Below are 15,164 nucleotides of genomic sequence, written 5' to 3'. Positions count from 1 at the left end.
GATCCAGCTTCTGACTCATTGGTCATTTGTGTCACCCCCATTGTCAGCTGGATCAGACTTCTTCCCTATGAGCACAGCCTTTTGGTTCTGGGCCAAGATTCTGGTTCCGAACCTTTTATTGCCCCTCCTTTCTCGCCTAGTCTTCCGAGGATTCCCACCTATAGAGAATAGATCCTGAGCAAATTCACAGAAGACTGGAGGAGGGCTAGCTACTGGGGTCATTGTATTGATCCCAGGGTCACTACCCTCCTCTGACTCATCTATGAAGAGTAGGCCTCCAAACTCTGGGAAGTCTAGTCCTATGAGGACCAGGTATGGGAGCTTCAGGACCACCCCCACCATCACCCTTGTGGTATTCCCCTGGACCTCAGTTTGTACAGGAATGGTCAGATAATAGTTGACAGCACTGTGTACATAGGTTATTCCTGTGTGCTTGGCCTGAGACAGCTGATCCCAGCCCACTCATTTCCCTGAGAAAAGCGTGATGGCACTCCCAGAGTCCACTAAGGCAATGGTCTCTAATGACATTCATCTTAACTGGCTGCCTGTACCTATAGGGTGCCATCCCAACTTCCATGAGGTTTATCAAGCCACATGGAGCTTCAGGATCCCCCAGATTACATTGCATGGGCTCCTCCACATTAGGATACTGGCTGCTATATGTCCTACTTTCTCACATGCATAACACCTATATTCTGCTCAGGGTATTCCCTTATTCTTTGGGCTATTGGGCCTTAACCCACAACCCTCTCTCCCCAGTTCTCCAAGTCCCTTTGCGGCCTCTGGCTGCTCTTCAGCATCCTTCCTCCCCATCATAGTTCTTCCCCGCGCTTTGTAAGCCAGGGCCCTCAGGGTGGGGCCTGGCCTCTTGACCCAGAGCATCTCTTCCATGATAGTCCAAGAAAGTTATTTGGCTGTTAAGCGTCTCTCTATAAGGGTGACTAACTCATCATAGGGAGAGGAGTCATTTTGGCTGACTCATCCCCATAGGTCAGGCGGTAGTCTTCTCATGAACTTGTCCAACACTATGATTTCCATAAGTTTCTCCAGGCCATGAGTCTCAGGGAGCATCTACTTCTGCATTAGACTGATCAGGTCAAATAGCTGGGACCTTGATGCTTTGCTGTCCCGGTACTGCCACTCATGGAATCCCTGGGCCCTTATAGCTGTCAGCCCGGATCTTGCCACTGGCAAGATGAGTTAGTCACCCTTATAGAGAGACACTTAACAGTGTCTCACCCCAATGGATGTTTCAGGCAGTTTTTATTACACAGACTGAATTCCCTTTCAGCCTGGGACCAATCTCCCCAGTTCAAAGTCTTTATCTTCCACGAGTTGAGATGAGGGAGTAGAGAGGCCAATTGGTGATGTCACTGTCCCTTTTTTATACTTTCCTCCAGCTGCTAGAAAGATCCTTGCTATGTCACATGAGTTAGGTTGCCTCCACAGTGTACATACCCTCTGAAGAGTCTCTGGGATGGGCATTGGGAGTGTCTGGTATGGGCCATCAGCACATATCTGGCTGGTCCTGACGTAAATCTATTTCATTAGATGCTCCTTTGTTGCCACTGAAAGGCTGGCTCTGGGCGCCTCCCAACCTCACGACATATTTCAATAACACACACAGCAATAGTTCACAACTTCAGATACAATGGTAACACACAATTCAACAGGATAGTAATGTTCAATAGATCATGACTTAAATGATACCTCACAAGCATACTTTGTACAAAACATATCATAATCATATCACAGTGGTGAATATGAGGGTTCCAGGGTGCTATTTTGAGGTACAAATGTCACAGTAGCCCCTCAGAAGTCCCAACTAGTGCCAGGGCTCAGTGATGAAGAATCAAGGACCTTCACTCGACTCCTTGATGACACTCTGCACCATATCCAAGCAGGGGAGAAGCAAGTCTTGAAAGTCTCTGGAAGAAGTCCTGCAATGATGCTGGATTCTACTATATTTGTTTTGTCCTCCTTCAGTTCTGTCATTTTCCTAACCAAGGAAGTCCACCTCTTCACTATAATTGAACCCCACACCTACAAACCCAGTCAACAGTTTGAAATCTTTGTCTCCCTCCTTAAAGCCTCTCCCTCCCCTCTCCCACTTCTCGCACTGCTTAGGAATTTGATGACTTTTGCACAAGATCAGACATGAGCTCTCCACAGGGGTGTTGGAACAATTTGTATAGTGGGGATACTGAGAGCCATTGAACCAAACTGTAAACTCTGTACATACTGGAAACCACTTCAAGCTGGGGTGTGCATGGCAGCACCCCTAGTTCTATCACCCATGATTCTCCATTCCCTTACCTTTTACCACACTCTCCTCCTCCTTCCCAAACACTGACACTGTTTCTCATTTTTTTCTCCTCCTCTAAGCCCTCCACCTGCTCCTGTGTGACCCCATTCCAAGCGTACCTCCCCAGCCCCCATTCTCCCACCTTTTTCTTCAGCACCTTGGATCCTTCCCTTTGTAATCAGGGCCAGCTCCAGGGGTTTTGCCGCCTCAAGCAGCTAAAAAAAATAATAAAAGCCGCGATCACGATCTGCGGCAATTCAGTGGGAGGTCCTTCGCTCCGAGCAGGAGTGAGGGGCCCTCTGCTGAATTGCCGCCGAATACCTGAAAGTGCCACCCCGCTCTGGAGTTGCCGCCCCAAGCACCTGCTTGATAAGCTTGTCCCTGGAGCCAGCCCTGTTTGTAATACAAGCATGCTTCAGTCTTCCTCATCATGGAATAAGTCACCTCTGACCACATCTGCCTCTGCAGCTATCACACCATTTCCCTCACACCTTCAGTCTTATTGAACATGCTTCTACAATCACTACCTTAAGTTCCTCTTCTCACACCTTTTCCCTCTCAATCCAGTTTCTGCCTTCTGAACTCCACTGAAATGACTCCCAATATAATCTCAAATGACGTCTTCTTGGCCAAACCCCAGGGTTTCTGCTCCATTCTCATTCTCCTTGACTGCCCAGTGACCGGTGACAGCATCAACGACTCTACTTTTAATAGTTCTATCTGTTGCTATTTGAGGCATTGCTCTCTGATTGTTCTCTTCTTTCTTCTCTGATCAGATCTTCAGTATCTTGTTTGGTAGGTTACCTTTCTTTAGTCCCCTGCTGGCTTTCTCTACACCCTATCTCTAGGTGCTTTCATCTACAAGCATGGGTTTTGAATGCCATCTTCATGCTGAAAACTCATAAATCTACCTTTCCACTAAAAAAACCTCCATCTTAGACCATCCGATTCTGCATCTTAGCTTGTATTTCTGATGTTTCCTTGTGGATGTCCAGCTTAAACTCAGCATGGCCCAAACTGAGCTTCTGATCTTCTCTCACCCAAATGTTCTCCCCATCCCATTTCTCAGTCATCATGAGTAACACCACTATTCTCTCCTAGTCACTGTGGCCTGTAATATGAGCATTATATTAAACTTCACCCTCGCTCTTGATGCACACATCTAGGCCCTGTCCGATTCTTGTTGTTTCTTTCCATATATTTCTAAAATTCTGCCTTTTCTATCTGTCTAGCCAACCAAGGCTCGTATTCAGGCCTCATTATCTAATGTCTTGATTATTGTAATCTCTTCCTGGTTGAAGACTATTCAAAACACTGCTGATGGGATTATGTTCCTTGCTCCATGCGCCAACCATATCATCTGCTACTTTAATTTGTTCCGCTGGGTTCCCCTCCTCCACTACTTCAAACTTAAGCATCTTGTCTTTAACTTTATTGAGACTTTGACCCCTTTGCTCTGCTAATTAGAGGCTCAGCAGAATTTCTTACTTTTTTAGCTGTCTTCATCCAACCTACTTCTCACGTTGTCTTTTTTGTCTGTTTTCTGTGCCCTAACACCTAGATTGTGAAACAATACAAGTATGAGTGAGAATTTATTTACAACAGGAAAAACCCAAAGGCTGGTGGGTGGAAGGAGTCTTTTGGATCAGTGCCTTTATGGTGCAGGTGGGGACTCTGAGTCCTGTGTCTCATGCACTTAGAAGTCCCAGGGCCTGTGTCTTCAGGGAATGTGGGGTGCTGATGTATCTGGGGTACAAGGTGGCTCTTTGGCCAATCTCTTTGGGGTAACAAGCAAAGGAAACAGGACTGTCAGGCTTGTGGTATCACCAGGTCAGAGTGTTTTGGGCTGCTGGTGCTGGCTAGGACTATGTCAGCTGCCTTTCTGGATGCACAAGTACTTCTAGGAACAGCAGACACCCCACAGAAGTGAGGGACCATGCCTAACACGTGCCCAAAAGGGAGGGAAAAGAAGATCTGTGAGAGCGTTCCGCCCCGCCCCTTCCTGCCTGCAACACAGGCCCCGCCCCTTCACCTGAGCCTCCCCAAGTCCCCGCCCCTTCTTCGGGACCACTCTCTGTACCCCGCCCCATTCCCTCGCCTACTGGCCCCGCCTCCTCCCCTGAGATCCCGCGCCAGCCCCCTCCACCCTCGCGGCGGCGCCTCAGCCGCGGCGGCCATTTTGTGGCGCTGGGTTCGCGAGGGGAGCGGGGCCTGGGCGGCGATTAGCCCCTTTCTAACCCTTTTTCTGCACAGATTCCTCGGTAAGAAACCGACAGCGTCCGGGCCGGGCCCGGCCCCGCCCCTTAGCGGCCCCTTCCCCGCGCGGCTGGGCCCTGTCTCGGGGGGAGGCCGGGCTCGCCACGGAGCGTGTTCTCCGAGCCGCACAAAGGGGGGAGGGGCAGGGACTGGGCTGAAGAGGCCCCGAGGCCGGGGTGGCTCCTGCCGCAGCCTGGGGCGCGGGCCCCATCGTGCCTGTGTCTCCGCCCGCGCTTACAGGGCTCCGCTGTCGCCCGGGGCCGGGGGGTCAGAGTCTGGCCCCTGCGCCTCTGAGTTGCGTGGCTTGGAGCGGCCCACGCGGGGGAAGTGAGTATTTGCGCCCTGCAGCGCAGGCGCTGGCGGGGCCCGCGCGGCGAGCGGGCCCAGAAGGGTCCCCGGGGCGTCTCCGGCTTAGCCCGCGGAGACGCCCAGCGCCGCCTGTAGTGCAGCCGCCCTGCGCTAGCACTTGTGGCCTCCGCGAGTCGAGGCGGCGCGCTCGGGTGGGCGTGGAGTGCCCGTGGTCGCGGAGCCGTGTTTTCTTCTCGCAGACAGCCCGGCGGCTTCCGCCCCTTTGTGCTCCGGGCTGTTGACTGTGAGCCCCGGCGCGGGGCTTTGGCTCCAGGGGCCTTGGAGCGGAGGATGGGAAACAGGAGTGAGCTGGATACTGACTCGCCTTTAACATGCCAGCGTCTCGGGGGGCTTTGCAGAAATGAGCGATGGCTCCCTCAGTGCGTGCAAGGAGTGTTCTGCGACAGTGACCACGGATTAACGTCAAGCTTGTGTGCCTTTGGGAGGGGGCAGAAATAAAAGCAAGGGCACGATTAAGGTTGTGATGATGTGTGTACCCTCATAGGCCAGCTGGATACAAGGTGTAAGCACAACACTTCTTGGTGAGCTGACTACAGTGTTTGTGGCAATCAGATTCTTCTCTGTGGTTCACATTATCACGTTGTTTCACTAGTAGGTGTGTGTCAGAGGGTCCTGGCATACTTCACCTGTAATTCATTCTGGTTTGAACGGACCCACTTCTCAATAATAGCAAATACAACAAACAGCCTCTTTTAGACAGACTGGTTACCAGAGATTGTTGGATATGGGACAGTTGTGGACATCTTTCAGTGAGAGTGCCTTTAGGCTGTGGGTCTCTAATGCACTTTTTGTTACCATTGTTGGCTTTACAAGAAACCTTCTGCTCTGTTCTACTGTGAGGTGAGACATCAAAGTGAACGTGTGGCCTTGGTGAAACAGAAGCTGTTCTGGAAAGATTATAAAATGTCCATCTGTTCTTAAGGAGAAGAAGGCAAAAAAATTAATAGGAAACTTACTGTTTATCACAAAAATAAGGAAAATGACTCTTTGAAAGATGTTTACAAAAACTGGCATTTACTTTAATCGCTAACCTCCTAATAGTTGGTTCACTAGCTGGCTGCCACTTCAGCTTTTCATAGGTTTGGTAAAAATAAAGAAAATGGTTTTCAAAATAAGTCCACAGAAAAATGCATTTAGTTATGTTTAAAGGGAGGAAAGCTCAGACATAGTTGTTGTACAGTATTACTTACTGTTCCTGGATTTGAGTATTGCTCCACCCCCTACTTCAGACAAATAGGGTAAAGCGGATCTGTATTGAGTTCTCAGTGCTAGAGAGCCTAGGTTCAAATCATTGTTTATATCCCCACCCAAAAAAAGTTGGATTACAGACTCACTGGAACATCTGTCAGAATTGAATCTGTTCAAGAAAGTCTAGAAACACACATCGTTAGATCAGAATTGAAGTGTATTGGTAATGTTATATGGGAAAACAATACATCTCTTTTCACTATGGGCAGTTTTGAGAACCAGCTGAGAACCCTCACTTTTGAGAACCAGCTTGACCATGGAAAAGTAGCTCCATGTCCCCAAATTACTATGTGCAGCATCAAATGTTATGCAGATCCTGAAAAAATAATTTGAATTTGTGTATAAAAATCACAACACTGATCCAAAATAAAGTTATACACGAGACTGGGTAGATTCAAACAGGATCTTTGAAAAATCCATGTTCTAGATGGCTTGGGGTGGTATGTGAAGTTTAGCAGAACATGTCTCTGTCATGCCATAGGTATTACCTCAACATATTTTTATTAGTCTCTTAGTTTCTGGATAATTGTACAGAAGTTCACAACTAAAAGTTTTTGAGAAATGCTTTGGGTGACCTGGGATTCTTTTAGTGAAATGTTGCTTGTGCACAAAAGATCTGTTCTAAATCTGTACTTAAATAGCTGTGTTCCGGTGGAAAAGTGGTCAAGTTGTTCCATCTTTGTGTGTGTTGTATATTGCTGTTTGGAAGCACAGAGAAAAGTCCTCCTGATTTGGGGTTGTCTGGTGTTTAAAAAAAAATCTTCATTAAAAAAAAAAAAAAAGTGTTGGTTCTGTTCTGGTGATGGGTGTATTGATCAACTTAATCCAAGTGATCCAAAATCTAATTTGTGGGAGTTCAATTTACATTCCCTCTTATCCTACCCTCTTTTAAAATCTGTTCACAGGCCAGGGATAGCTCAATGATTTGAGCATTGGCCTGCAAAACCCAGGGTTGTGAGTTCAAGGGGGGGTGTGTGATTTAGGGATCTGGGGCAAAAAAAAAAATTAGTTGGGAGTTAGTCCTGCGTTGAGCAGGGAGTTGGACTAGATGGCCCCTGAGGTCCCTTCTAACTCTGTGATTCTGTGCTCTGTTTCCTGAGGGGCCTTTTGACTGTCTTTATCTTAATCAGGCTGATAGTGTATTGTTCTGGATGATAAGCAATTGGTTTTCATTAAAAAACAGTTTGTGGGTGAATGTAGACTGGGTTCGGCAACCTTTCAGAAGTGGTGTCATATTTATTCACTCTAATTTAAGGTTTTGCATGCCAGTAATACATTTTAACATTTTTAGGTCTTTTTCTATGTCTATAATATATAACTAAACTACTATTGTATGTAAAGTAAACAAGGTTTCTAAAATGTTTAAGAAGTTTTCTTTAAAATTAAATTAAAATGCAGATCCCGCCAGACCAGTGGCCAGGACCCGGGCAGTGTGAGTGTCGCTGAAAATCAGCTCACATGCCGCCTTTTGCACACGTACCATAGGTTGCCTACCCCTGATGTAGACAGTATTTGTTCCTAATAGGCGCAACCTGTGTTGAAACATCATAAGAAATGAAATTAACTTAAACTCTTGTCACATGTTCACTTTCTTCTTAACATATCTTCTCCCAGAGAGACCATTTCTCACACTATACAGTACTTTGGGCTATCAAATAGTTGCTGATGAATAGTTACTTAGAGATCTTTAAGCCTGGATATTGACAAAAGTTCTGTCAAATCTTCCAGTTTTCTTGGTCACTTGTGAGTCCTCAGAATAGAACTTTAATAATCTTGAGTTTTAAGCAATATGACGTGGACCTGAATTTTATATTGGGTTGTAATTAGATTTGTAGGTCTATAGCCTTCATTCTAGGAGGTATGGGTTCACATGAGTGTTTCAGTAGTGTGTGGAGACAAGTGGTGTTGCAAAGTGATGGGTCTCTAGTGTGTGGATTTATTTTTAACTTCAACTGTTCTTCATGGCCCTTCTAAGGATGTTGATATATGTAATTTTTGGAGTGATTGCTCAGCAAAAAGTATTGTTTGCGCTCAGGGTCATCACTAGAACTGTATACTATAAGTGAAAGGGTAAAATTTAACAAGTAGAGTTTGAGGAATTGAAACTTACATTGAGAAAGTAATACCCTGAAAAGTAAAAGCAGATTGGATATGTCAAATTTTGTGTAACATTAATTCTGCCTGTTAATCTGTGTTCTTAGGGCATAACTGTGACTTGAATTGTTCAAGAGCAATTATCATAAACTACTAAGTCTTCAAGTGACACATTTAACAGAAGACATCAAATTTTGCACACTTATGGATATTGTATGCTTCAGCGTAGTATATATGGTCTCAGACTTGAGCTGCCTTAGTGCATAGTTCATTGTAGACTGCTGCTGTTTGTGTGGCATCTATTTAGTTTTACGTCCTTTATTCGTTGTAATCTAAAAGTTTGTTTTGCTTGGTTGCCTACAGGATTGTCTTGACTTCTGCTACTTACCTTGCAAAAACTGATGTTTTTCTTTATTTTATTAGTTTTTGCAAAAGATTTTGATTTTAAGATTTCATTGTATTTGTCTACACATCAGTAGTTATATATTCGACACCTATAGTATGAATAATAAGACCAACACCTGTCTTATAATACAAGTATGTAGGAACAAAATCAGAAAGGCTGAGGCACAAAATGAGTTACATTTGGCAAGGGACATAAAAGGTAATAAGAGGTTCTTTAAATACATTGGGAGCAAGAGGAAGAGGACAAAGGAGATGTAGGAAGGAAGGAAGGAGAGCTAATAATATGACATCAAGGAAGCTCTGAGGTGTTTAATGCCTGTTTTGCTTCAGTTTTCACTAAAAAGGTTGATGGTGACCAGATACTCAGCATAATTAATATTAACAGTAAGGGGGAAGGAACACAAGTTAAACAGGGAAATAATAGGTTAAAGAACATTTAGAAATTTGATGTATTCACGCTAGCAGTGCCTGATGACATTCATCCTGGGGTACTCAAGGAACTAGCTAAATCAATCTTGGACCTGTTAGTAATTTTCTTTGAGAACTCCCTGAAGGACAGCTGAGGTCCCAGAAGACTAGAGAAGAGCAAACAGCACTAGTCTTTAAAAGGAACAAAAAGGACCTGTGGAATTATAGACAAGTAGCCTAACTTTGATACCTGGAAAGATACTGGAACAAATTATTAAACAGTCGGTGTGTAAGCACCTGCAGGTTTGTAAGGAATAGCCAGCATGGATTTGTCAAGTACAGATTGTGGCAAACCAAACTAATTTCATTCTTTGACAGGTCACTGGCCTAGTGGATAAAGGAGGAAGCTGTAGATGTGAGATCTTGATTTTAGTAAGGTATTTAACAGTCCTTCATGATATTCTCGTAAGCAAACTAGGGAAATGTGGTCTTGATTAAATTACTGTAAAGTGGATGCACAACTGATGGAAAGATTGTATTCAAAGAGTAGTTATCAATGATTTGCCGTCAAACTGGGAGGGTTTCAATAGTGGTCTTGCAGCGGTCAGTACTAGGTCTGGTACTATTCAGTGTGTACATTAATGACTTGGAGAGTGGAGTGGAGAGTAAGTTTTAAAAGCTTGTAGATGATACCAAACTGGGAATGGTTGCAAGCACTTTGGAGGGCAGGATCAGATTTCAAAATGTCCGTGACAAATTTTAGAATTGGTGTAAAATCAACAAGATGAAATTCAGTGAAGACAAGTGCAGAGTACTTTACTTAAAGAAAAATCAAATGCACAGCTATAAAATGAGGAATAACTGGCTAAGTGGTAGCACTGCAAAAGTATCTAGGAGTTTTAATGGATCACAAATTGAATACAAGTCAATTACATGATGCTGTTGGGGAAAAAGGCTAATATAATTAAGTGTATTAACAGGAGTGTCATACGTTAGACACAGGAGGTGATTGTTCCACTTGGTTCTGGTGAAGCCTTAGCTGTAGTACTGTGTCGAGTTGTGGGTGCCACAGTTGAGGATCGATATGGAGAAATTAGACAGAGTTTAAGAGCAACAAAAATTATAAAAGGTTTAGAAAATCTGACCTATGAGGAAAAGTGAAAAAACTGGCCATGTTCAGTCTTGAAAGAAGACTGGGGGGGGACCTGATAAGTCTTCAGTTAAGTTAAGGAGTATTACAGAGAGGATGGGGATCAGTTGTTCTCCATGTCTGCTAAAGGTAGGACAAGCACTAATAGGCTTAATCTGCAATAAGAGAAACTTAGTTTTTCCAAATATCTAATCTTTCTAACTATAAGGATAGTTTAAGCTCTGGAATAGGCTTCCAAGGGAGGTTACGGAGTCCCCATCACTGGATATTTTTAAAAACAGATTGGATGGATACCTGTCAGGGATGATCTAGGTTTATTTGGTCCTGCCACAATGCAAGGGGCTGGACTTGATGGCTTCTTAAGGTACCTTCCAGCCCTACATTTCTATGGTTTTTTAATCAAATATTTATAATCAATAAAAATTGCATCTGTGTATAGTTTGTCTTCATAAATTTAATTCCTATTGGTGATAGTGGATTCTGTGCCAGTGATGTCCTTGTAAATATTTCCTCTTTGAAATGCCTAGGTGATCCTATTTTATCAGCATGTGTGGTAATTTAGGATACTGAGTCAGTGTAGGTAACAGTGGCAGCTAATAGGAATGTGCAATATTAACAGCTACAGCTCTGAGTGTAATATTGCTGCTCCTGTGTGCATCCATGTGTTCACAGGTTTGAAACATTTTACTGGTGTTGTCTGAGTCTGTACATGTACTGTATATGCCTTTGCATCCCTCCCCACCTGAGGGCATATAGGGGAGTGCCGGCCCCCTATTACTGCTCTGTTCCTTTACCACCCATGGCAGTGAATTGGAATTCATCAGTGTCTTCCCTGCTCCTTGTAGCAAATTTGCCTCACAGATCTCCTTAAAAAAAAAAAAAAAAAAAAAAAAAAAAAAAAGACCTGTCTCACTTTGTATTCCTTTAGCAAGTTTTTCTGTATATTTTCAGAGAAAAAATATTTACCCTGTAGGTGGCTTTTTCTTTTTCCTTCGTTGATCGCTTGGTGAGCACCATGGCTTGTTTTCTCACTTTGTGTCTGGTGTTAAAACCTTGGGCTGCAACTCTGTTGCTCCTACAATGGCAACACTCAGTTCTTGTTCTGCAAAAGAAGGGAATGTGCCTAATTGATATTTGCTCTGGTGGTCCTTCTATAACAGGATCCTCAATGGTAAGGAAAGGTGGCATCAGATTCCGAGCATCAAACTACTTCCACTAGGGGGTCTTGCTCCTTTAGTGCTCCTGCAAGCCAGAACTCAACACATTTGATTCTGTGTCCCTGGGATGGGTGTAGTGGGGTTAGCTCCCTCTCTGATCTGCTCATGGTCCCCGAAGCCAAGCACATTAGTATCTGTGCACTCTGCACTGGCTCTCGTTGCCACATTGACCTTGGCACTGAGCTCTTTAGGCAGAACAGGATGTTGCTCGAAAGGTGACTCGGTGCCAGTTATTGTCCTCTCTTCCAGGGAAGAAGAAAAAGGACTTATGACTGTCCTGGGCAGCACATCTCAGGACTGGACATAGAATTGGCCTATGCCGTGGAGGCCTGGGCTTCCAAGGCACCATTTGCCTCAGTGCTATCATCCCTTGCATCAGAGGCATTACCAGGCTCTTTTCCTGTGTCATCTGTCTAGGTGCTGATACCTCTTATACCAGTACTGACCACATTGGTGCCTTTAGTGCTGAGAAGCTCTGATCATGCCATCTGAATATTCCTGAATCTGGGGAGATCTGCATCACATTTGACTTCATTTATTCTTCCTCTGTGGCATTCTTGGAACTCCTGTATGTACAAATCCACTTAAAGGATTGCGGTCATTCTTGCAGTCATCCAGAATTGACATTTGAAGCCCACTGTACAGTTCCCCTTTTTAGATAATCTGATGGTCTTCCTGACTCTTCCCAGTCCTACATCTACACCAGGGGATCCCCAGAGGGTGGTGGTATGGCATTACCAGGAAATTTGTGCTCCACCTACCTTTCCTGAAAGAGTGCCTCACTATTAGGTTTCCTCAGAGATTACCTCGAACTTCTTCCCAAGTCAGGTCTACTAATGGACTGGCCAAAGATTTCATTAGGAAGAGGTGGAAGGTTCCTGATGAGGACCTTAACCCAGATTCAGGGCCATCTTGCCTATCATTGTCTCCTTATGAAACTTTACTCCTAATTGGTGTCCTTGCAGTGATTATAGGGCATTGCAAGACTGCACAGAATTACTGAACACCAGTTATGGAGCAGTTGGTGGAAGAAGAGGATACAAACTACTTGAAAACTTGCAGGTAAAGTAGCTAGGTGGGGTAGCTGTGCTGATTGATTAGGGTGTCCTTGGACTCTTGCTCTAGGCTTCATCTGCACCCTTTCCAACATTCGCTGAAGTCAGTATTCCAGTCCTTAGTCCCATATGGACAAGGATCTCGTTGTTGCCGCCATCCTTTCCTCTGTGAGGTGGTGGATAAACCTGGAGACAATCTGCAAAGGGGTGCCCTTTCGCTTTCCTTTTTTCTTCAGCGATACAGGTAACAGAGGTTACCACATAAGGATGGGGATTACACTTTGATCATTTTGCATACTCAAGGTCTGGGGTCTTGCGTCAGCTCTTCACATAAATATATTAAAGCACAGGGCAGTCTTGCTTACAAATTTCTTTCCTTTTCTGAAGTGTCAGTCTTCAGATACAATACATAGATCTTGATCTTCCTTCCCCTCTGTGTCAGGAAGCAATCAAATTTTGAAGCCGATGGCATTATTTGATGCTAAACATGACAGCCCTTCACAGACATTGGAGCGAGCAATAGCCTAGCAGTTTACTGCATCAGGCAGTACACAGCTCATCATGTGTGGTCCATGGAGGATTCTCTGAAAATCCTTTTCTGTAGGTGAGATTCTCTTCAGGTAGTCTTATTCTGGTTGGTGGCAAAACACGTGCTGCCTATTCTGCCCCAGAGGAAGGGGGAAAGAAGTTTCGGTTCTCTTCCAGATGCCTTTCTTGGTCTGGTCTTGTGTGACTTCCCCACTGGCTCCTTTCATCCTCAGTTATCAGAAAGATGAGACAAATTACAGCCACAGTGACTTTCACAGCTTCTTCTTTGGTGAGACAGTTCTGGGTCATGGATCTGCTACATCCAGCTCTCTGTATGACCTTTCTCACTCCTGAACATTCCAGATGTTCTCTTTCAAAATCAGGGGAGGATCCATCACCCCAAGTCTCTGTATCTGATACATGGAAGTTGACTGGCTGAGTATAATACTGAGGCCAGGTCTACACTGCGACTTTAAATCGGTTTAATGGCCGATATACCGATTTAACGCTGTATCCGTTCACATGACATCGTCATTAATATCGAGTTAAACGGCTCCTTAAATCGATTTCGGAACTCCTCCCAAACGAGAGGAGTAGCGCTAAATTCGATAGTGATAACTCGGATTAGGGTTCATGTGGACGGAAATCGACGTTATTGGCCTCCGGGCGGCATCCCAGAGTGCAGCACTGACCGCTCTGGACAGCAATCTGAACTCGGATGCAGCGGGCAGGTAAACAGGAAAAGCCCCGTGAACTTTTGAATTACATTTCCTGCTTGCCCAGCGTGGAGCTCTGATCAGCACGGCTGGCGATGCAGTTTGAAATCGAAAAAGAGCTCCAGCATAGACCGTACGGGAGATACTAGGTCTGATCGCTGTATGGGGAGACAAATCTGTTGTATCCAGCTCCGTTACAGAACACGAAATGCCAAAGCGTTTGAATAAAAAACTCCAGGATACACAGCGCTGTGTGACAAGCGTAACGGGAAGCCAGAGACTCAAATGGACGCTCATGAAGGGAGGGAGGGGGTACTGAGGACTCCAGCTATCCCACAGTCCACAGCAGTCTCTGAAAATTATTTGCATTCTTGGCTGAGCTCCCAATGTCTGTAGGTTCAAACACAGTGTCTGGCGTGGTTCAGGGAACAGCTCCTCAGTTTATTTCCCCCCACCACCACGTGAAAAAAAAAAGGGAAAGATTGCTGTGCTATGGCGTTTGCTCAATGCACTCCGCGAAAAAGGCGCCAAAGGGTTGTCTGCTGCCTTCACAAAGGGAGGGGTGAGGCTGTACCCAGCACCACCCGGGGCAATGTTTTCTGCCCCATCAGGCACTGTGCTGTCAACACGGAAGTGGGAACTATGGGATAGCTGAGGAACAGCTACCCACAGTGCACCGCTCCTGAAATCGATAGTAGCTTTGGACCATGGACGCAAACAATCGATTTCGGGATCCCACTGTGGACGCGCTAAACCGATTTTATTAGATCTGTTTTGTAATATTGGTTTAAGCTAATTCGAAATAATCGTGCAGTGTAGACGTACCCTGAGAGAAGCTGCTCTGAAGAAGTACAGAACATTCTCCTACAAGAAGAAAACCACTTACTAGATCTCTCTCTAGGATGATGTGGAAAGATCTTCTATCTTGGCCACTAAACAAGGGCTTGGTTCACTGAAACTCCTGTCCCCAAAATTCTGGACTCAGTAAAATTTTCAGAAGTGACTAAGTGACTTAAGCTCCTGAATGTCTGTCACTTTTGAACATGGAAGTTGGTATAAAATTTTCAGAAGTGCCTATCTCCTACACCTCAAGCAAATGCACCTTTACTGTCAGGTCAGTGAGTCTGTTTAGCTGTCATATCTGTCATCAGTTTGTAGAAGTCCAAACAGTGACACTTCAAATGTAATCTTTAATTGGTGGTCGCTTTAGCAGATAAGATCTATGGGACAGTGGGAGTGAAGTATAGTGGGGACTGAAATAGGGAGTTGCTTCAGAAGGGAAAAAAAGAATTGCTTTAAGAAGAGTTAACTGCTGCTGTACAAATTCTCTTTACATGGACTGAAACACTGGAAGATTTAAACAGGTATTTAGAATCCAGAGTATGTGAGAACAGATTAGATTAAAGGAGGGTC

The 15,164-nt window shown here is 44.9% G+C and overlaps 1 protein-coding gene across 8 annotated transcripts in view; it reads left to right on the top strand.

Moving 5' to 3' along the window:
* The first annotated feature begins 4,449 nt into the window (after positions 1-4,449).
* Positions 4,450-15,164, top strand: part of PHF20 (PHD finger protein 20) — a 177,579-nt gene continuing 166,864 nt past the window's right edge. For 4 of the 8 annotated variants that reach the window (XM_032789255.2, XM_075072328.1, XM_075072329.1 and 1 more), the window contains exons 1-2: positions 4,473-4,566; positions 9,464-9,522. The gene's annotated coding sequence lies outside the window, so the exon portion shown is untranslated. Of the gene's footprint in view, positions 4,567-9,463; positions 9,523-15,164 lie in introns of all 8 variants that reach the window. The other 4 variants (XM_075072330.1, XM_032789253.2, XM_032789249.2 and 1 more) reach the window with 3 other exon arrangements.

The sequence above is a fragment of the Chelonoidis abingdonii genome, chromosome 14 (genome assembly GCF_003597395.2).
Source record: "Chelonoidis abingdonii isolate Lonesome George chromosome 14, CheloAbing_2.0, whole genome shotgun sequence".
Taxonomy (NCBI): Eukaryota; Metazoa; Chordata; order Testudines; family Testudinidae; genus Chelonoidis; species Chelonoidis abingdonii.
The sequence above is the reverse complement of the archived record's forward strand: the minus strand, read 5'-3'. Positions and strand labels throughout refer to the sequence as shown.